Genomic DNA, 21,887 nt, shown 5'->3' with positions numbered 1-21,887 from the left:
ACCCCTGTGTGGTCACTGGTCCCTGATGTCTTTCATTTTAGAGAGACTTTAATTTTATATTAAGTTGTCACGCTGTACATTGATGATTTGTGCCCCCTTTTCATATATAATTTTTTAATAAAAATCTGTTTAAAGTTTTTATGGGCTGGGCATAGTGGTTCACACTTGTAATCCCAGCACTTTGGGGGTTGAGGCAGGAAGACCTTTTGAGCCCAGAAATTTGAGACCAACCTGGTCAACATAGTGATACCCTGTCTCTACAAAAAATTTTGAAAAATTTAGCCGGGCATGGTGGCACGTGCTTGTAGTCCCAGCTACTTGGGAGGCTGAGGTGAGAGGACCACGTAAGCCTAGGAGGTCGAGGCCACAGTGAGCCATGATTGCATCATTATACTCCAGCTGGGTGGCAGAGTGAGACCCTGTCTCAAAAAAACAAAGTAAAGTTTTTATGATGTCAAATTTGTTCATCTTCCTTCATGACTCTTGAGTTTGGGATCTTGCCCAAGATAGTAAACCTGTTTTGTATTTCCTCTAAAAACTTAGTTTTAGGACAATAATTGGTCTTAAAATTTTTATGGTTTTCTCTTTTCTGTTTAGCTTTTTTTTTTTTTTTTTTTTGAGACAGAATCTCACTCTGTCACCCAGGCTGGAGTGCAGTAGCATGATCTCAGCTCACTGCAACCTCCACCTCCTGGGTTCAAGCAATTCTCCTGCCTCAGCCTCCCGAGTACGTGGGATTACAGGTGCCCACCACCATGCCTGGCTAATTTTTTTGTATTGTTTATGTAAAGACGGTGTTTCACTATGTTGGCCAGGCTGATCTCGGACTCCTGACCTCAGGTGATCCACCTGCCTCAGCTGCCCAAAGTACTGGGATTACAGGTGTGAGCCACTACAACCAGCCTTTCTGTTCAGCTTTTTGATCCATATGGAATTTATTTCTGTGAGTAGTGTGAAAGAGAGATCCCCCCAAATCAATATTTGGTGATTGCCACACGTGGCCCTCATCACATCCTAGATCCCCATATGGACACTGGGTCCGCCCTTACGTTTCCTTAGTCAGTTCCTTCATAAGCCCTAACAATACCACGCTTTGAATTATTACAGTTTAGGAGAGTTTTGGGGTTTTGTTTTTGTTTTTTTGGTAACTGATAGGGCAAATTTTCTCTTATGGTTCCTTTTCGAAAATTACTTGGCTATTCTTGCACATTTTCTCTTTCAGATGAACTTGAGAATCTGCTTGTCAAGTTCCATTAAAAAAAAAAAAATCCCTGTTGGGATTTTGATTGGGATTGCTTGGAAATTATAGATTAATTGGGGGAGAATGACATCTTTACAATATTGAGTCTTCCCACCCAGGAGCATGGTATGTTTTTATTTATTCAGGTCTTCTTTTACATCGTTTTTTAAAGTTTTATCACTTTCTGCATATCGATTTTACACATTTCTTATTAGATATATATCTAGATTTTTAAAAAGTTTATATTTCTAATTGGTCATTATTGAAACGGATATAGGAAAGCTATTGATTTTCGTATGTTGGGTTTTGTTTCTGGTCACCTTATTGATCTCTGTGGGTGCTGTTGTTTTTCCCTTGGATTCTCTTGGCTTTTCTGGAGAGATGTTAAATAATAGCTATCTGTAAATATAATGGTGGTTTTATCTCTTTAATATTAATAACTCTCGTTTTCTTGCCTTATTTGAATATGTAGCAGTTCCTGATGAATATTGAATAGTGGTGGTTTATAGGTTCTGTTTGATTTCTGACTTATACAGGAATACTTCTAATTTTATGCCATTTGTAAATGTCTTCCCTCTAGTTACCCTTTATCAAGTTGAGAAAATTTTATTATATTCCTAGATTTCTAAGAGATTTAATCAGGAATGGATGTTGAATATTTAAAAGTATCTATTGAGATTATTATATTGTTTTTCAACTTTATTGTTTAATCTGTGTAGTGTAATAAGTTACATTAATAGATTTCCTAAACTGGGCTAGGCACAGTGGCTCACGCCTGTAATCCCAGCACTTTGGGAGGTCAAAGTGGGTGGATCACCTGATGTCAGGAGCTCGAGACCAGCCTGGCCAAAATGTTGAAACCCTATTTGTACTAAAAATACAAAAATTAGCCAGGCATGGTGGCAGGCACCTGTAATCCCAGCTACTCGGGAGGCTGAGGCAGGAGAATCACTTGAACCTGGGAGACAAAGGCTGCAGTGAGCTGAGATGGCACCACTGCCCTCCAGCCCTGTAAGACTTTGCCTCAAAAAAAAAAAAAAAAAATTCCTAAATTGGAAACTTTTTCTTTCATTTTTGAAATAAGTTCCATTTGCTCATGAGTGTTGTTCTTTTGATACCTCTGCATTCAACTGCTGATGTCTTCTTATGGTTTTACAACTTCATTTATAAAATGGATAGAATCACAGTTTCTGTGTTTTGTGATGTTTCTCTCTAACTTGTTTATCAGAGTCAGGCCAGTCTCGTAGAATGAGTTAGGAAACTTTCTTTTCCTGTGCTCTGAAATAGTTAATATATTGTGGATAGTGCCTGATTTCTGAAGTGTTGGTAGAGCTGATTAACTAGTCTGATTGGATATGGTGACTTTCAAAAGGACTAGACCTATTCAGGTTTTCTGTTTCTTCTTGAGGAGATTTTTGTAATTAAATCTTCCTAGAAAATCATCAATTTTTCAAGATTTTCAAATATATGACATAAATTCAATATCATATGCTCGTAATTTAAAAGTAAATCCTCCATGTTTATAGTTATAATTGTTTCTAATCTTATTTGTGACATCTCCTCTTTTTTCCCTTGATTGATGAAAAATTTCTATTTTTAATAAAATAGGTTTTTTCACCTCAGTGTCATACAATATACCCATGTAATAAATTTGCACATATACCCCCTGAATCTAAAGTAAAAGTTAAAATTATAAAAAATAGTGTAAATAAAAATAAAAAAAAACAGGCTTTTGCAGAGAACTAGGTTTTTTTAAATTGAGTTCCTTTATTTTCTACGTCATAAATTTCTGCTTTTACTTATTTATTAATTCCTTCAGCTTTTAAATTTGTTGTTGCTGTGTTCTAATTCCTTGAATGGAATGTGTATTTAGTTCTTTATTTTCAGGATTTTATGTGTTCTAATAAATAAATAAATAATCATACATTCTCCTCTCATCACCTCTTACTAGTTTAATTATATGGTGCTTTTCTTGCTATATATTTCTGAATAATTGTATGTTTCAGCTTAGATTTTTCTCTTTAACCCAGGAGTTATTTAGAAGAGATTTATAAAATTTTTCAACTGTGTAGATTTTCTGATGCTCCTTTTGTTGTTAATTTTTAACTTTATTATATTGGGTTCACAGAATGTTCTGTATATTTTCTGCCTTTTGGAATTTCTGGAGAATATCTTTGTGTCCTAATACACGTTCAGTTTTTGTAAATATGCCAATGGGTGTTTGCATTAGTCCGTTTTCACACTGCTGATAAAGACATACCCAAGACTGGGAACAAAAAGAGATTTAATTGAACTTATAGTTCCACATGGCTGGGGAGGCCTCAGAATCATGGTGGGAGGTGAAAGGCACTTCTTAACATGGCGGCGGCAAGAGAAAAATGAGGAGGAAGCAAAAGCAGAAACCCCCGATAAACCCATCAGATCTCATAAGACTTATTCACTATCACGAGAATAGCACAGGATATAATATAATATAGTAGCTTTTCCAGGCACATGGTACAAGCTGCCAGTGGATCTACTATTCTGGGGTCTGGAGGACGGTGGCCCTCTTCTCACAGGTCCACTAGGCAGTACCCCAGTAGGGACTCTTTGTGGGGGTTCTGACCCCACAATTCCCTTCTGCACTGCCCTAGCAGAGGTTCTTCATGAGGGCCCCACCCCTGCAGCAAAGTTCTGCCTGGGCATCCAGGTGTTTCCCTACAGCTTCTGAAATCTAGGTGGAGGTTCCCCAACCTCAGTTCTTGACTTCTGTGCACCTGCAGGCTCAACACACAAGTGGAAGTTGCCAAAGCTTGGGGCTCCCACCCTCTGAAGCCACAGCCCAAGCTACAGTTGGCTCCTTTCAGCCACGACTGACGTGGCTAGGACACAGCGCACCAAGTCCTTAGGCTGCATACAGTACGAGGACCCTGGGCGTGGCCCATGAAACCGCTTTTTCCTCCTGGGCCTCTGGGCCTCTGATGGGAGGGGCTGCTGTGAAGGTCTCTGACATGGCCTGGAGACATTTTCCAGTGGTCTTGGGGATTAATGTTAGGTTCCTTGTTACTTATGCAGATTTCTGCAGCCGGCTTGAATTTCTCCTCAGAAAATGGGTTTTTCTTTTCTACTGCATCATCAGGCTGCAAATTTTCTGAACTTTTATGCTCTGCTTCCCTTTTAAAACAGAGTACCTTTAACAGCATCCAAGTCACCTTTTAAATGCTTTGCTACTTAGAAATTTCTTCTGCCAGATACTCTAAATCATCCTTCTCAAGTTCAAAGTTCCACAGATCTCTGGGGCAGGGGCAAAACTCTGCCAGTCTCTTTGCTAAAACATAACAAGAGTCACCTTTCTCCAGTTACAATGAGTTCCTCATCTCCATCTGAGACCACCTGACCATGGACCTTACTGTTCATATCACTATCAGCATTTTTGTCAAAGCCATTCAACAAATCTCTAGGAGGTTCCAAACTTTCCCACATTTTCCTATCTTCTTCTGAGCCCTCCAAACTGTTCCACCCTCTGCCTGCTACCCAGTTCCAAACTGCTTCCACATTTTGGGGTATCTTTTCAGCAATGCCCACTCTATGGGCACCAATTTACTGTATTAGTCCATTTTCATGCTGCTGATGAAGACATTCCCGAGACTGGGAAGAAAAAGAGATTTAATTGGACTTACAGTTCCACATGGCTGGGAAGGTCTCAGAATCATGGTGGGAGGCAAAAGCCACTTCTTATATGGTGGTGGCAAGAGAAAAATGAGGAAGAAGCAAAAGCAGAAACCCGTGATAAACCTGTCAGATCTCATGAGACTTACTCTCTATCACAAAAATAGCACAGGAAAGACTGGCACCCATGATTCAATTACCTCCCCCTGAGTCCCTCCTACAACATGTGGGAATTCTGGGAGATTCAATTCTAGTTGAGATTTGGGTGGGGACACAGCCAAACCATATCAGTGTTTGAAGAGTATTTTTATTCTATGCTCATTGAGTAAAAAAAATCTGTATCAGATTAGGGATTGCAACTGGTAGCCCATAAGCTGCCTTTGGCCTGCAGACATGTTTTGTTTGACTCACACAAGTGTATTTTTGAAAACTTGAGTAAACATTTATAAATCACAGTATTTTATGTAAAAATATGGATTTGAGGCTTTCTATGAAAGCTTAGAAGCTCTGGCTGTGCTGGGCCCTCATTCCTTAACGGCAACAGTCGGCTACGATTGCTCCTAACTCAAAGGGCAGTCTACCCGTCCCCGGGTGGCCTTCACAGACCTGGCTGCTTCAGCCATTTACCCTGCCTGCCTGATACCTTTAGGCATCAGCCTCTATCACCTGTGTGTTCTATCAAGTTCATTCAGAAGTTCTGGAGTCTTTCTTACTTTTTGTCTACCTGATCTGTTTCTGAGAAGGAATGCTGGTTTCCATGATGATTATGGATGTGTCAGTTTCTTTTTGTTTTCGCTGTACACATTTTATAGCTATTTACAAGGTACATTACAAGGTATAATGAATGTTCATCAATATAAAATCTTCTCTATCTCATTTTTGCCCTTTAATTGTCCTTTGGCTGGTATAACACCTGTACTTTGATTGATAAAAGTAGCATACTTGCGAAATTATTTTATCATCCTTTTTCTCATATATTCTTTATTTCTAATGTTGGTTTTATAAGCAGCATGTATCTGGATTTATATTTTAACACAATTGAAGAGTCTCTTTAAAGAAGGACTTTGTTATATTCATACATGTGCTGATTTCAGATATCTTTGGATTTATTTCTATTGTATTTGTTTTTATCTATTCATCCATCCATCCATCCATCCATCTGTCCGTCCATCTGTCTACCAATCTGTCTTTACCTTCCTTTTGCTGGTTAGATGTAGTTTCTTCTCTTTTCTTTCATTCTAATGGGTTGAAATTTTTACATTCTAAATCTGTTTTTCTGTTACTCTTTAAACATAGTTATTGGGATTTATATTTCTCTACAGTGTTTAGCACTAATCAGTGCTTAACTCTTTCACCTGAGCAACATAAGAGACTTACCATAGCTCCACTCCTCTGCCGTCTTCTGTCTGTCGTCACCTCCTTCAATTGGGATCATTAAAAAAAAATTTAACTCCATATTATTTTTACAACTTTACATCATGCATCAACAATTGTGTGAGCTTAAGTATAAAGTCTAACTAATTTCTTTGGTCACCATTGTTTCTTTTTTCTTACATCTTTGTATGTGATTTTTTTATTTTACTAGATTTTCTCATCTATTAAATTATTCATTCTCTTAAAAGATATTCTGAGTGCTTGCTATAGGTATGAATGGTTATATAGATAGTAAATTTTCTGAGTCCTTGAAGTCTAAAAATGTCATTATTTTCTCCCTACAAATTTGGCTAGGTTTTGACTTTAAGTTCAAGATAATTTTCACTCATAATTTAAAAAGTATTACCCCATGGTCTTTGGTATTCAGTGTTGCTGACAAGGGGCGTCTCTTGGTCTCAGGTGAATTTTTTTGCTCTGAAGTTTACTTTATCTGATATTAATATAGCTACTTCTACTTTCCTTTGATTAATGGTTGTACAGTATATGTTTTTCCATCTTTTTACTTTCAACTTGCCTATATTGTTATATTTGAATTGAGTCTCCTGTAGATAGCATATATTTCGGCCATTTAAAAAATTTTTTTTTCTTTTATAAAAATTTTTATTAATTTAAAGAGTACAATATAGTAGAAATTGCCTCTTTTTTCTTTTATTGATAAACAACATTTTACATATTTATGAGGTACATGTGAATGTTTTCTACATGCATGGAATGTAGAATGATCAAGTCAAGGCATTTGGGGTATCCATCATCTTGGGTATTTATCATGTCTATGTGTTGGTAACATTTCAAGTCCTCTCTTCTACACTGAAATATTTAACATATTGTTGCTAACTGTAGCCCCCCGGTCTGCTGTCAAACGTGGGCCATGTTTTTAGATTCACTTGCCAATCTCTTTTAGTTACTATATTTAGATGGTTAATATTTAATGTAATTATTGATATATTAGGGGTTAAGTCTGCCATTTTAACTTCTGTATTCTTTTTTCTCTGTATTTAGTTTCTCTGTTTTTTTTTTCCCTGCCTTCCTGTGGGTTACTTGAACACTTTTTAAAATCTCACTTGGTTTATAATGTTTTTGAGTATGTCTTCTTGTATGGCTTTTTTAGTGGCTACCCTTGGTATTACATTATGCACATGTAACTTCTCACAATCAATTTTATGGGTGTTGTCACTTTACCAGCGTGAGGTACAGAAACCTTACCTTCCTTTATATCCCATTATTCTCTCCCATTTATATCTGTAATATACATACATATTAAACATACATTCATTTAGAACCACATCAGACAGTGTTGTAATTTTTGCTTCAACCATCAAATGTAATTTAGAAAACTTGAAAGTAAACTTGGTGAATCTGTAGGTTTATATCTCTTGCCAAATTTGGAGAGCGTTTAGCCATTATTTCTTCGAGAACTTTTCCAGCCCCCACTACTTTTTTTCCTCCTCCTCCTCCTCCTCCTCCTCCTCCTCCTCCTCCTCCTCCTCACTCCTCCTCCATTATTAGAGACAGGGTCTCGCTGTGTCGCTCAGGCTGGAGTGCAGTGGGGCGATCATAGCTCACTGTAACCTCGAACTCCTGGGCACAAGCAATCCTCCCGCCTTGGCCTCCCAAAGTGCTGGGATTACAGGTGTGAGCCACCACGCCTGGCCCTTTTTCCTCTCCTCCTGTCCACTCTAGTGACGTGAAGTTTAGGTCTTTGTTATAGTCTCACAAGTCCCTAATGCTCTGTTCATATTTTTAACTTTTTTTCTTTATATTGTTCAGATTGGGTAATTCTATATATATATATATTATATATATATATAATATATATATTATATATATTTTATATATATATATTATATATATATTATATATATAATATATATATAATATATATATATTATATATATAAAATATATATAATATATATATTATATATATATAAAATATATATAATATATATATTATATATATATAATATATATATAATATATATTATATATATAATATATATAATATATATATTATATATATATAATATATATAAATATATATGAATATAAATATATAAATATATATAAATATATAAATATAAATATATATAAATATATAAAAAATATATAAATATATATAAATATATATAAAAATATATAAATATATAAAAATATATAAATATATATAAAAATATATAAATATATATATAAATATATAAATATATAAATATATATAAATATATATAAAATATATATAAATATATATAAATTAATATATATATTTATATATATATATAAAATTTTCCAGTTCACTCTTTCTTCTGTCCTGTGGGTTCTATTATTGAGCCCATCACTGAGCTTTTTGATTATTGTATTTCCAGTTCTAATAATTCTACTTGGTTCCTCTTTATATCGTGTATTTCTTTGCTGAGACTTTCAGTTTCTTTATTGAGACTTTCTATTTTTTCATTTGTTTTAGGCATATTTGTAATTGCTCACCTAGGTGTTTTTATCATGGCCTCTTTAAAATCTTTATTAATATACACCTAATATATCCTTAAAAATTAAAAATTATTTTAAAAGGTAAACCTAAGAAGAGGAAGAAAATGAATAAAATGTCTGTCAGATGGTTCCAGCATCCCTGTTTCCTCCATGTTGGCATCGGTGATTGTCTGTCTTTATGCATTTGAGATCTTCCTATTCGTTCTTGGAATGACATGTGATATTCCTTTGAAACCTGTACATTTTCGCATTATGTTATGAGGCTATACCTGACTTCAGCCTTCTGTTTCAGCTGGCTTCTCTGGCCCTGTTGCTGCAGAGGACAAGGGGTACCATTTCATTATTGTCAGGGGTAGGTTGTCCAGGGCCCCCATTCAGCCTCCGCTGATACCCAAGCGTGGGAAGTCTCCTTATCAGTGCTGAGTAGGGGCAGGGGTTCCCACTCCCTGTGTGCCTCCCATGACCCCACAATGCAGGTCCCCTCATTACTGTGAGCAGCAGTGAGGCTCCTGACTCTCCACCAGGCATCGTGACACAACTCCAGGGGAGGGAGGGGACACGTTGTTACTGCTGGGTGTGGTTGGAAGACCAGGCTCATGGCATGGTATCTGCTGGCACCATGCAAGTGGGCCCCTTTTGAGGTTGCTGGAGGTAAAAGCGCTGCTTCCTACCTGCTGTTTCCTGACATGCCCCAGCAATGAGGTCGGGCACCTCATTTCGTCCTCGCATGGGCGGAGGTCTAGGCTCCCCACTCAGGCTGTGCTGCCGTAGGTGGGGCTGGTGCCACGGTTCCTGGCTGTGGTATTTGGCCTACTTATTGTGTATGGTTTTTTCCATTTGTTCTATTGGCCCTGTCTCGTCGGGTCCCTCTGGTCTTGTTCATGTTGCTTTTTAATTGGGTGCCCCTCTTTCTTGGGATGGGTTTTCCTCAAACATGGGCTGCTTCTTGGTCGTCCACCCCTGCGTGTGCTCACAGATCCCCATGTGGCTGTAGGTGGTTGTCTGGTCTGACGGCAGGGGCCTTTCTGTGATGTGGAGTGGAGGGAGCTGTTGCTTGATAGCATTTCTTCTGAGAGGGTGCGAGGCGGACTCCCCGCTCCCAGGGCATCGTCCTGGTGCTCTGGCCTTAGGACCCTGTCTCACTGCACCAGCCTCAAGGTGACTCTGCTGCTGTCCCCACTCAGCCTGGAGGCTGAGACCTGCCACCCTAGCTCCTTACTCCGAGGCCTGTTTGGGGCTCCTCCTGTCCTTGCACGCCCAGCCTGGCACCTTCCTCAGCTCTGGAATTGTTCCCCACTCAGAAGTCCTCGCGCCAGGACCACGCCTCCTGCTGCTACCTGATGCCCTCCGCTTCCCGTCTTTCCTCAGTGCCTCAAGACAGCTTGTCTGTGCTGATCTTGTTTCCCAGGGCTGGTTCAGATTTGTTCGTTTTAAGTTTTATTCCTAGGGATCCAGGCCCTGGGGAGAGGTAGGCTGCATGCTCAGTCTTCCTCCTGGGTCAGGTCTCTTGAGTCTTTTCACTGTGGTGCAGATGGTGACACCTCTTGCCGATTGCTGTTGGTTGCCAAGCACTTGTAGTCATCTTTGCATCCAGTTCTTAGTGTGCCTCTGTGCACTGGACATGATCATGGCCGTTTCCCACCAGGGGAGACTAACAGAGAGATGAATTGCCACATCTGGGTTCACACAGCTGCCAAGAGGCAGTGCAGAGGCTTGAGCTCAGGCCTGTTGCCCTGAAGCCTGGATTCCACCTTTGCAATCATAGCCTTCTGATGCTAGGACATAGCGGTGACCAGATGAGAACAGCTGCCACCAAGCCCAGCAGCCAGAAGCAGAAGCAGAAGGGGAAGCCTTCGCAGTGTATAACTGTGTACTTCTTGACTGAGTTCTGATTCCTTCCAAGCATATTTTGGCCTTGCCTCTTCCTCCTGCCTAAAAAGGTATGATAATGGGAACAGCACAGGAGGGAGCGAGAGAGGGCAGCAGGCATTTCCTAGCCCCTCTTCTTATTCATCCTTGCTTTGCTCTCTTGCTCTGTTCACCTTTTTGTCTTTTTAATTTTGACCTGGCACATAGTTCTCCTTCTCTCTCTCTCTAATGCTCCTTCCCTCCCAGCCCATCTGCTTCAGGGTGGCATTGGTGGTGGGGGGCTCCAGACTTGACTGCCTCCACTGCCATCAGCTCACCTCCAAGGTGAGTGCAGGCTGAGCTTCATGGCAAGCCCTCCCTGCTGGGGCCTGCAGAATTCTAAAGGCCCTGGCCAAGGACAGTGGCTCACACAAAATCCCTGCAGTTTAGGAGGCCAAGGCAGGAGGATCACTTGAGGCCAGGAGTTTGAAACCAGCCTCAACAACATAGTGAGACCCTTGTCTACAAAAAATTTAAAAATTAGCCAGGCATGGTGGCTCATGCCTGTAATCCCAGCCACTCAGGAGGCTGAGGCAGGAAGATCTCTTAAGCCTAGATGTTTGAAGCTGCAGTGAGCCATGATTGTGGCACTGCACTCCAGCCTGGGCAACAGAGCAAGACTCAAACTCAAAAAAACAAACAAACAAAAAAGTGTGAAGGCCCCTCCCAGAAAGCAGGCTGAGGATGTGATCCCATCCACTGCACCAGGCCCTCCTGGCTTCGTGCCCCATGCGGCATCCTTTGAGAAAAGCTTGCTGGGGAGCCAGGTGTGCTGGCTTGGCCGGAGTGGAACCTGCTCTCTCAGGGAAGCTTGCAATATGCAGGGGAGGTGAGTGGAGCCCTCGCCCCTTTAACTTTACCAGCCTTCTACCCTTTAGCAAGTTCCTCACGTGTGCTGATATTTAACCAGATTCAGACACTTTCCTAAGGCAGGAGGGGTGTCATGAGGGACACTGCATTATGGGACACTTTCCCTGCATTTTTTTTTTTTTTTTTGAGACGGAGTCTTACTCTGTTGCCCAGGCTGGAGTGCAGTGGCGCGATCTCGGCTCACTACAGGCTCCGCCTCCCGGGTTCACGCCATTCTCCTGCCTCAGCCTCCCGAGTAGCTGGGACTACAGGCGCCCGCCACCACGCCCGGCTAATTTTCTGCCTTTTTAGTAGAGACGGGGTTTCACTGTGTTAGCCAGGATGGTCTCGATCTCCTGACCTCGTGATACGCCCGCCTCGGCCGCCCAAAGTGCTGGGATTACAGGCGTGAGCCACTGCACCTGCCCTTGTATTTTTAATAGAGACAGGGTTTCACCATGTTGGCCAGGATGGTCTCGATCTCCTGACCTCGTGATCCGCCCGCCTCGGCCGCCCAAAGTGCTGGGATTACAGGCATGAGCCCCCGCGCTCAGCCTCCCTGCTTTTCAGAAGCATCGCCAGTCCACAGGGCAGGATCCCTGAGGCTGGTCTGGAGTAGGCTGCATTTGGGGCCTGCAGCAAGGGCAGCTGGAGACCGCGGGGAGCCCTCCCACCTGACAAACAGAAAAGCTCCCCTGCTCAGGCCCCCGGATATAGGCGCATCTTTTCAGACCATGTTTGCCCTGTTTCTGGGAAGGAAAAGTAAACAGCAGCGACCAGATTCCTGTTGGTGTTTTTGCTCCATATTTTGATTGGGGAACTGAATCATGTTTTTCCTTTCATAAACATGAAAATGTTAAGTACATAACAGCTAAATTAATCCATGCCCATAAATTGGTTAATTATGTTAATTCTGAGTCACAGAATTCAGTCTCGTTAGTGTTTCCATTAAGCAGTTTAGGCCTGTGAGCGTTTTAAGAGAACAGTTTAAGCTGTAGATTAATCTTCAAAGGTTCCCAGCGCATTTTCAACTGCAAGAGGATTTTAAATGCACTGGGGGGCTTGGGGGGATTTGGTGAATGTTAGGAGCTGCTGCTGTCAGGGAGCGGGTGTTCCCCACTTCCTCATCCCTCACCTCCCCCAACACATCCAAGGCCCCTGCCTGCTAGATCTGAGCATCGCCAGGCTAAGCAGGAGCCATAGGAAGGAGGAGATGGGCAAGAACTGGCATAGCCCCTTCTGCCCTGTGTCTCCCTGGTGGCCATGCCCTCCTCAGGCCGCCCTGCTGCAGACACCCGCAGAGAATGGGTGAGGCTGGCTCTCGAATGCTGTGGGCTGCATAGCTCTGGCTTCCTGGGATGGCTGCTGAGGGGCTTTCTTCCTGGGTATACATAAGAAAGAAGCAGAGAGACAGGAAGAGAGCACGCTGAGTCTTGGAAACAAGCTCCTGGGTGGCCTTTGTTCATGGCGGCATGAACGTCTCCTTTTCGCCATCCGTGTCCCCTTCAGAGGTCCGTTCAGGATATGGGTTTGCTTTCTTGGCACGTGCACCTCCTCTAGGGTTCCTTGCCGTACTTGCATGTGGTGCAGATGTACGGGTGCTCCATCTGGCTCAGAAGCCTGCTGTCCTGTCCTGCATCCCAAGCTGCCGGCTCTCACTGGCTTCCTGTGAGTGCCTGGGCCATGCACTTCTGTTCTCCGGCCCTCATTCCCTAGCGGGGAGACCGTGAAAGGGTCAGCCTCGATGTCAAACCTCTAGACCATGGCTAAGGCTTTTCCAGGTTTTATATTGTTCTTTGAAGAATCAACAGGACCCGATTATCAAAGAGAGACCTGTTTAAATATGTACAATCATTTTCGGTATTATTTAGGTTTGGCAAGGCCAGCAGATGAGGAGACCACTGCCATGCATTGAAAAGGTGGTTTGTTCCAGTTCCCAAGAGGATGCGTCCCAGTACCATATGTGGGGCCACACAGAGAAGCAGCGGGGTCTGTCAGGAGGCAGGAGAGAGGGGAAGACATGGGCCAGAGGCCTTGTGGTTGTTTCTGTGGGAAGGAGTGGGTGAGGCAGAGAAGGCAAGTTCAGAATCAGCTAGGCTGAATAATTTCAGCAGACTCAGGGGAATAGGGGCTGTCCGTAGCTGCCTGACACCTGGCCTTGGGTGGTTAGGTTAGGGGAGTAGTGACCTGGTGTGTGAGAGCCCATGATGGAGGTGGCTGGGGTGTAGACTCTGGATTGGTTGGCTTGCATGTGAAAAGCACACTCCTGATGGGTAGTTTACTATCCCAAGACCCTGGGTAGCGCCTGAAGGAACAGTCTCCCCAGGGTCAGCAAGCCCCTGATGGGTAGTTTACTATCCCGAGACCCTGGGTAGCGCCTGAAGGAACAGTCTCCCCAGGGTCAGCAAGCCCCAGATGTCAAAGCATCAGATACTGAAAATACAAGAGGAAGGGGAGAAGATGAATGATACCAAAGTTATCCCAGACGCAGTACCAGGGCCAGGGCCTCAACTGAGCTTTTCATTAATCTTCTCAACTGCCTTGGCAGATAAATATTGTAGAAAACATGATTTAGAGAGGCTGAGACTATGGCCCAAGGTCATGCAGAGCCGACATTCCGCTCCAGGACTCTCTGACCCCAGCTGTCTTCCCCCTACCATGAGCTGCTCTGTATCTTGCCAGGGGCCATAGCCTTGCCACACCACACTGCCAGCCTCCCACGCTGGTCACGACCCTTCTCTTGGAGGTTGCTGGCTGAGAGAGCTGCGCACCTGTGTCCGTGACACAGCTGTGGAGATGGGACGCCAGACACATGGACCACAGACGGGGGAACCAGTCTCAGTTATCACGGGGCCCGACCTGGGACAGACCTCCTCTCCTGGAGCCAGGGCTGCATGCAGGACACGCCCATAAGGAGCGTCGCTGGCTGCAGCTGTGTTTCCACTCTAGAAGGAGGTGGAGTGGCTCCATCAGGGCATCAGGAACAGAACAGGAAGCAGGAAGAGATTTGGCTTGGTCATCCGCCGCGCGTCCCCACACATTTCATGTCACGGTGGCGAATGTAGGTCTGCCTTGACAACTCGGCAGACCACAGCTCCCTGGAGTTCCTAGAACAAGGCTGTCCCGTGGGGGCATAGTTAGCAATTTGAGAGCCGTGTCTGTTGTCTTAGGTGATAATGAGGGTTGACAGAAACCTTTTAGGATTGTAGCATTTCTAAGTAACTGTTGAAACCTTACTTGGCCCGGAATGGCTGCTCATAGAACAGAATGTGCTATAGTTTTACTGAAAAAAACAAAACAAAAACAAAACATAATTCTCTGTGGACTTACTAAAATAAACCCAGGGCTAATGAGCAAAATGTGTTGGGGAGGCCTATTTGTCACACTCAGGAAGCGACAGTCTAATTTTATTTGCTCCTGTTCATTGCTTCTGCATTGCCATTCGTTTGCTGAAGGCAAAATACATTACTTCTCAATAAACAAAAGTGGGCCCAGCGTGTCCCGCTCCCTGCCTTCCTCCAGCCGTTAACCCCCCAGGCAGGAGGGCTGACTTGTATTGATGTGCATGTGTGCGTGTGTGTGTGTGCGGGTGTGTGGGCGTGTGGGTGTGTTCTTCCCATTGCTCTTAATGTTGAGCTTCCTAGAAAGTTTTCAGGGGAAATGCTGTGTCTCGTGCTGACTGGGGCCGGCTGCATGTTGATAGGTTCACCTTGCCTTATACAAACCTGCTATTTGGAAAGTCGAGATATAAATTAGAAGCAGGGGCCAGGTACGGTGGTTCATACCTGTAATCCCAGCACTTTGGGAGGCCGAGGTGGGCAGATCACTTGAGGTCAGGAGTTTGAGACCAGCCTGGCCAGCATGGCGAAGCCCCATCTCTACTAAAAATATAAAAATTAGCCAGGCGTGTTGGTGTGTGCCTGTAATCCCAGCTACTCCAGTGGCTGAGGCAGGAGAATCGCTTGAACCTGGGTGGCGAGGTTGCAGTGAGCTGAGATCGCGCCACTGCACTCCAGCCTGGGCGACAGAGGGAGACTCTTGTCTGAAAAAAAAAATTAGAAGCAGGGGAAATGGAGGAAAGACAGGTCACTACAGAAAAAAAGTGGCTTTTTTTTTTTTTTTTTAGCTTCACTAAGTGAGTTGTAAAATCATTCATTTCATCAAGTTCTCCCAGGGCATTTAAAATATTATTGGGTTTATGGGTTTAGGAGATTTTGTAGGAATGCACGTATTATTTAAAGCAAGGCAAACTGGTGTGATTCTTTCCTGGATGGAGCTTCTGTGGGCAGCTGCAATTGTCAGTGGGGAGATTGGTTCCCATAGCACCCCGAGTTCTTCCCTCAAACACAAAGGCACCAGGTTCTCCAAAGCAACCATCTTCCTTCCACTCAACACTCCTCCCGCCTCACACCCACAGACTCGTCCTTAGAGTGGACTGGGCAGGCGGGTTCATTGTGCCATGCTGTGCTCTGAACCCAGCATGCCCAAAAGCAGTCCGTTAGCAAGCTGACCATGGGGAGTTCATTGCCATCAATGCCATCAAAACAATTTGCCCAAATCAAATTTATACCTGACATTTTATAGTAAATGGGCCTTTCTTTTCTCATTAGAGAAATCATTATTGTTTTTCTTCTCCTTGGCATTTCCAGAGAGCCATTCACATTTAAAGCTCATGTTGGAACAGCAGGCTTCTACTGAAAATATTTACCTTTTCTTTGTTGGCAACTTGTCAGTGTTGGGGAAAATAGATGCTTCATTAAGATCTAAGCGCGTGATGCTTGCTTTCCCACACATCAGTCAGTCTTTTTCCAAGATGAAAAGCATGGTGAGAGGTGTTGGGAAATCATTCTGGTCATATGTTTTTATGTATTTTTGGATGTCTTCTGGCATCCCGTTCTTCTTGTTCAAAAATAGGCATTTCAACACCTATAACTTGTAGACAGAATCCTGGAATAGGATCAGCTTCACCATTAGAGCATCAGAATTGGTTTTGACCCCCTGGGTGGCCAGTGAGGTCTCCTGCCCTGGAGATCCATGGCTGAAAGTAAGGGCAAAAAGAACCCTGCTGCCATTTATCCAGCAGTTCCGGGGCCAGGGCCTCAACTTAGCTTTTCGTTAATCTTCTTAACTGCCCCGGTAGATAAATATTGTAAGGAACATGATTTAGAGAGGTTGAGATCATGGCCCAAGGTCATGTGGAAGCGAGATTACACCCCAGGACTCTCTGACCCCACTCTCTTCCCCTACCGTGAGCTGCTCTGTATCTTGCCAGGGGCCACACCCTTGCCAGCCTCTTGCACTGGGCCTGGCCCTGGCCCTTCTCTTGGAGGTTCCTGGCTGAGATAGCTGGACACTTGGGCCCAGCGTCCCTGACACAGCCATGGAGATGGGATGGCAGGCACATGGGCCACAGATTTGGGAAAGACCCCACTTCATGTCCACCCGACCCCTCCTCTCCACCCAGAAAGGACGAAATACAGTGAGCTGATGCCACAGCCCATGTGAGCTGGGCCTAGAGGTGGCTCTGCCCTGCCTATAAAAGGGGGAAAGGAACTTACAATAGATGCCAGCAAACCCAGAGAAGGTTGGCCCCTGTTACGACTCCTTTGATCTTCACAGGGAGGTGAGCTCTTGCTCTATTAAAATTAAGAACCTCTGTTTGTCAAGAGCTACCCTAAACACAGTGAGAAGACCAGGCATACACTGGGAGAAGACTTTTATAACCTGCATTACCAACAAAGGATTATTTTTCAGTACAAGCAAAGTTAAACAATGTATCACTTAAGCATATATACAATTGTATTAAACTAGTAGTATTTAAAAAGCAATGGTCTGCGAGGTGGGCGGATCACCTGAAGTCAGAAGTTCAAGACCAGCCTGGCCAACGTGGTGAAACCCCGTTTCTACTAAAAAACACAAAAATTAGCCGTGTGTGGTGGCGGGCGCCTGTAATCCCAGCTACTTGGTTGGCTGAGGCAGGAGAATCACTTGAACCCGGGAGGTGGAGGTTGCAGTGAGCCGAAATGGTGCCACTGTCCTCCAACCTGGGCAACAGAGCGAGACGCTGTCTCAAAATAAATAAATAAATAAATAAATAAAGGCAATGGCATGAATAATCCAAAAATTCTGATCATTTTCCTCTGAGAAGCTGGGGGTGACAGGGAGGACACAGAAGTAGAGGCCCCCAGTGGGTCACGTTCTTCTTCTTGCATTGGGCTGCAGGGTTCACGGGTATCCGTTTTTTTATTAGGCTTTATAACTAATGTGTATGTGACATACAATCTTTTGTGCTTATCAAGTCATGTGTTTTTAGAAAACAAAAAGAAAAACCAATCAGTTAATGTTACTACCTCCATTTTTTTTTCTCTTTTTTTTTTTTTAATTATTATTATACTTTTTTAGGGTACATGTGCACAATGTGCTGGTTAGTTACATATGTATACACGTGCCATGTTGGTGTGCTGCACCCATTAACTCGTCATTTAGCATTAGGTATATCTCCTAACGCTATCCCTCCCCCCTCCCCCTACCCCACAACAGTCCCCAGAGTGTGATGTTCCCCTTCCTGTGTCCATGTGTTCTCATTGTTCAATTCCCATCTATGAGTGAGAACATGCGGTGTTTGGTTTTTTGTCCTTGCGATCGTTTACTGAGAATGATGATTTCCAGTTTCATCCATGTCCCTACAAAGGACATGAACTCATCATTTTTTATGGCTGCATAGTATTCCATGGCGTATATGTGCCACATTTTCTTAATCCAGTCTATCATTGTTGGACATTTGGGTTGGTTCCAAGTCTTTGCTATTGTGAATAGTGCCACAATAAACATACGTGTGCATGTGTCTTTATAGCACCATGATTTATAGTCCTTTGGGTATATACCCAGTAATGGGATGGCTGGGTCAAATGGTATTTCTAGTTCTAGATCCCTGAGGAATTGCCACACTGACTTCCACAATCGTTGAACTAGTTTACAGTCCCACCAACAGTGTAAAAGTGTTCCTATTTCTCCACATCCTCTCTAGCACCTGTTGTTTCCTGACTTTTTAATGATTGCCATTCTAACTGGTGTGAGATGGTATCTCATTGTGGTTTTGATTTGCATTTCTCTGATGGCCAGTGATGGTGAGCATTTTTTCATGTGTCTTTTGGCTGCATAAATGTCTTCTTTTGAGAAGTGTCTGTTCATATCCTTTGCCCACTTTTTGATGGGGTTGTTTGTTTTTTTCTTGTAAATTTGTTTGAGTTCATTGTAGATTCTGGATACTAGCCCTTTGTCAGATGAGTAGGTTGTGAAAATTTTCTCCTGTTTTGTAGGCTGCCTGTTCACTCTGATGGTAGTTTCTTTTGCTGTGCAGAAGCTCTTTAGTTTAATTAGATCCCATTTGTCAATTTTGGCTTTTGGTGCCATTGCTTTTGGTGTTTTAGACGTGAAGTCCTTGCCCATGCCTATGTCCTGAATGGTAATGCCTAGGTTTTCTTCTAGGGTTTTTATGGTTTTAGGTCTAACATTTAAGTCTTTAATCAATCTTGAATTAACTTTTGTATAAGGTGTAAGGAAGGGATCCAGTTTCAGCTTTCTACATATGGCTAGCCAGTTTTCCCAGCACCATTTATTAAATAGGGAAACCTTTCCCCATTGCTTGTTTTTCTCAGGTTTGTCAAAGATCAGATAGTTGTAGATATGTGGTGTTATTTCTGAGGGCTCTGTTCTGTTCCATTGATCTATATCTCTGTTTTGGTACCAGTACCATGCTGTTTTGGTTACTGTAGCCTTGTAGTATAGTTTGAAGTCAGGTAGCGTGATGCCTCCAGCTTTGTTCTTTTGGCTTAGGATTGACTTGGCGATGCGGGCTCTTTTTTGGTTCCATATGAACTTTAAAGTAGTTTTTTCCGATTCTGTGAAGAAAGTCATTGGTAGCTTGATGGGGATGGCATTGAATCTACAAATTACCTTGGGCAGTATGGCCATTTTCACGATATTGAGACTACCTCCATTTTTACAGATGGGAAAACTGAGGCTTGGTGGGGTCAAACTAGCAGCAAACACACACGTTGAATGCTTACTGTGTGCCAGACCCTTTACACGGATCATCCGATATCATTTGTTTGACATCCCTCTACATATGATAACTGTCATCATTGCAGTGTGCAGAAGACTGAGGCTCAGCAAGACGGGAGAACTCCAGAGTCACTACCTGGTCACAGTTGATGGTGAAGGCAAGGTCTTCCCCTGTGGCATGCCCCATGTCCCTCCTGCAGGCTCCGAGGCTCACTGTGAGTGACAGCTCCACTCTGTGGACCTCCCCTTGGGAGCAGGCGTCGAGGCTTCTAAGTCCAGTTGCCTTGTGCCATCTCAGTGCCTGGACACTGGTGGCTACCCTGGGCCGTCCTGCAGCCAGCTCGCTGAGGTAGGAAAGAGAGGAAGGGAAATAGGTGGAGCCAGAAGAGAAGATAGATAACACCGAAGTTACATTTATTCCTACTGCTCATAGTAGGCTTTCCAGCTATGAAGAGATGGCTCTTCCCGTGACTTCAGCCCCATCCTCCATCACTGCCCATGCCCACGTGGCTGACACTGCCGAATGTCTCTAGCACTGTTGTTGAACTTCTGATGTCTCCTATGCCTCAACCTTGCTATTGCCTTGGTGTAAATTTCTCTGACATTGATTTTGAATACAGTTCCAGGCTTTTGAAGCAGAAGTTTCCAGTTAAGCTTGGTGTCCCACCTAAGTGTTAAGGTCAACATGCCGAGCCCTAGAGTGGTCCTCCCTCTCCCACCACCAACTATCCTACCTGGCCTCCCAAGAACTGTCTGTGGTGACTTTTGTATTCTCTGTCTTGGTTCATGCCTGGGAAATTTCAGGGCATATATTAAGGGGAAAACCTTAGGGAAACCTGAACCTTCAAAACTGGGTAGAATGAATGGATGGAATGGAAGAATTTACTGCAGCGAAATCATCTTCAAATTCCTTTTAGGTTGGAAGCTTCTTACCCTGGCAAGTGAAGAAGTACATTTGGTTATATGTTTATAATCCATGTGCTACTGGGTGAAAGATGATAGGACAAGAACATTTGAAATGTATGTGTTAGGGATCTCTGCCCAGCAGTTTCCATCAAAAGAGCACACCCATGATTATCGTACAAATGGATGGGACAGCAGGATTCTACTCACGTAAAATGTTTGTCCCTGAGCGCCTAGGGAGGGTGTCACCTCCAGGGTCTCCTTCCTGTTGCTCTTCTGCATGAGTCCTGCACCACCTCTTTTAACCTCAGGGAAAACTTCACTATTTTGTTTTTTAAAGTCAGTCATATTTAAAGTTGCTGCTTTTGAGTATGCACTACGTGTTGATGTAGATTCTGGAATGTAGAACAAACAGGCGCAGACTAGTATGGGTAAGATGGGGAACCCCTACTTCAGAAGGTGAACCCCAGAAGGAAGCTGCCTGGGCCAGGGGTGTGTGCATGATGGCAGGGAGCTGCAGCCACTAAGCCTTGGAAGAGTCTTTAATGGCACAGGGAGATGCCCTGTATAAAGCTCAGTGGAGGAAAAAAAGGATTTAGAAAGAAAGTATATGCTAGAGGCAAAGAAAAAGACTAGAAGAAAATAACCAGCCAGGTGCAGTGGTGTGCACCTGTGATCCTAGCTACTTGGGAGGCTGAGGTGGGATGATTGCTTGAGCCCAGGTGTTTGAGGCTGCAGTGAGCTATGATCTGTGTCACTGCATTCCAGCCTGGGTGACAGTGAGACCCCATCTGTAAAGCAAAAAAAGAAAAGAAAATAGCCAAAATATTATTGGTTATTTCTCTATTTCCCAAAGTTTGGGCAAGAGCATATACTATTCTTACAATCAGAAGAGTCCTCTTTTCCATTACGTCTTAAATAGCTCTAAGATTTAGAATTCGTCTTGATGAAGGCATGGTCATCGCACACACAGAGCTGGGCCCCATGGGTGAGGGGCTCCCGGGGGCCTCTGAGTGGGGAGCTGTGGGTGTCAAGTGGCCATGAAGACAGTTGACCCAGGGTCGGGTGGCAAGATTCTCTGAGCCCCAGAGAAGTCGACTTTCTGTATCTACTAGAATCCAGGAAGAGTGTGTCCATGGCCGTCATTACCCCCTGCTTCCCCATTTCATGCCAGGTTTTTCTCAGATGCCTTCTCTGGGGGAGGCACTGTTGTTGGGGCAACTTTCTGGCTGCAGAGGGCACCCAGTAATAAAGGCAAATGCCAAGTATGGGGCAAGAAGGGAGGCCCCTGGCTGGGATGGCAGGCATTGGGAGAGGCTTATGGGAGCCCCTCACCCCTCTCTTTTTGGGGTGCTCTTGAG

General features: G+C 43.6%; 1 protein-coding gene across 8 annotated transcripts in view; it reads left to right on the top strand.

Annotated features, from left to right (window-relative positions):
* Nucleotides 1–21,887, top strand: part of PCSK6 (proprotein convertase subtilisin/kexin type 6) — a 198,027-nt gene that overhangs the window by 71,145 nt on the left and 104,995 nt on the right. The gene's annotated exons all lie outside the window — the stretch shown is intronic.

This window comes from Pan troglodytes, chromosome 16, assembly GCF_028858775.2.
Source record: "Pan troglodytes isolate AG18354 chromosome 16, NHGRI_mPanTro3-v2.0_pri, whole genome shotgun sequence".
Taxonomy (NCBI): domain Eukaryota; kingdom Metazoa; phylum Chordata; class Mammalia; order Primates; family Hominidae; genus Pan; species Pan troglodytes.
This window is presented reverse-complemented; position numbering and strand designations above follow the sequence as displayed.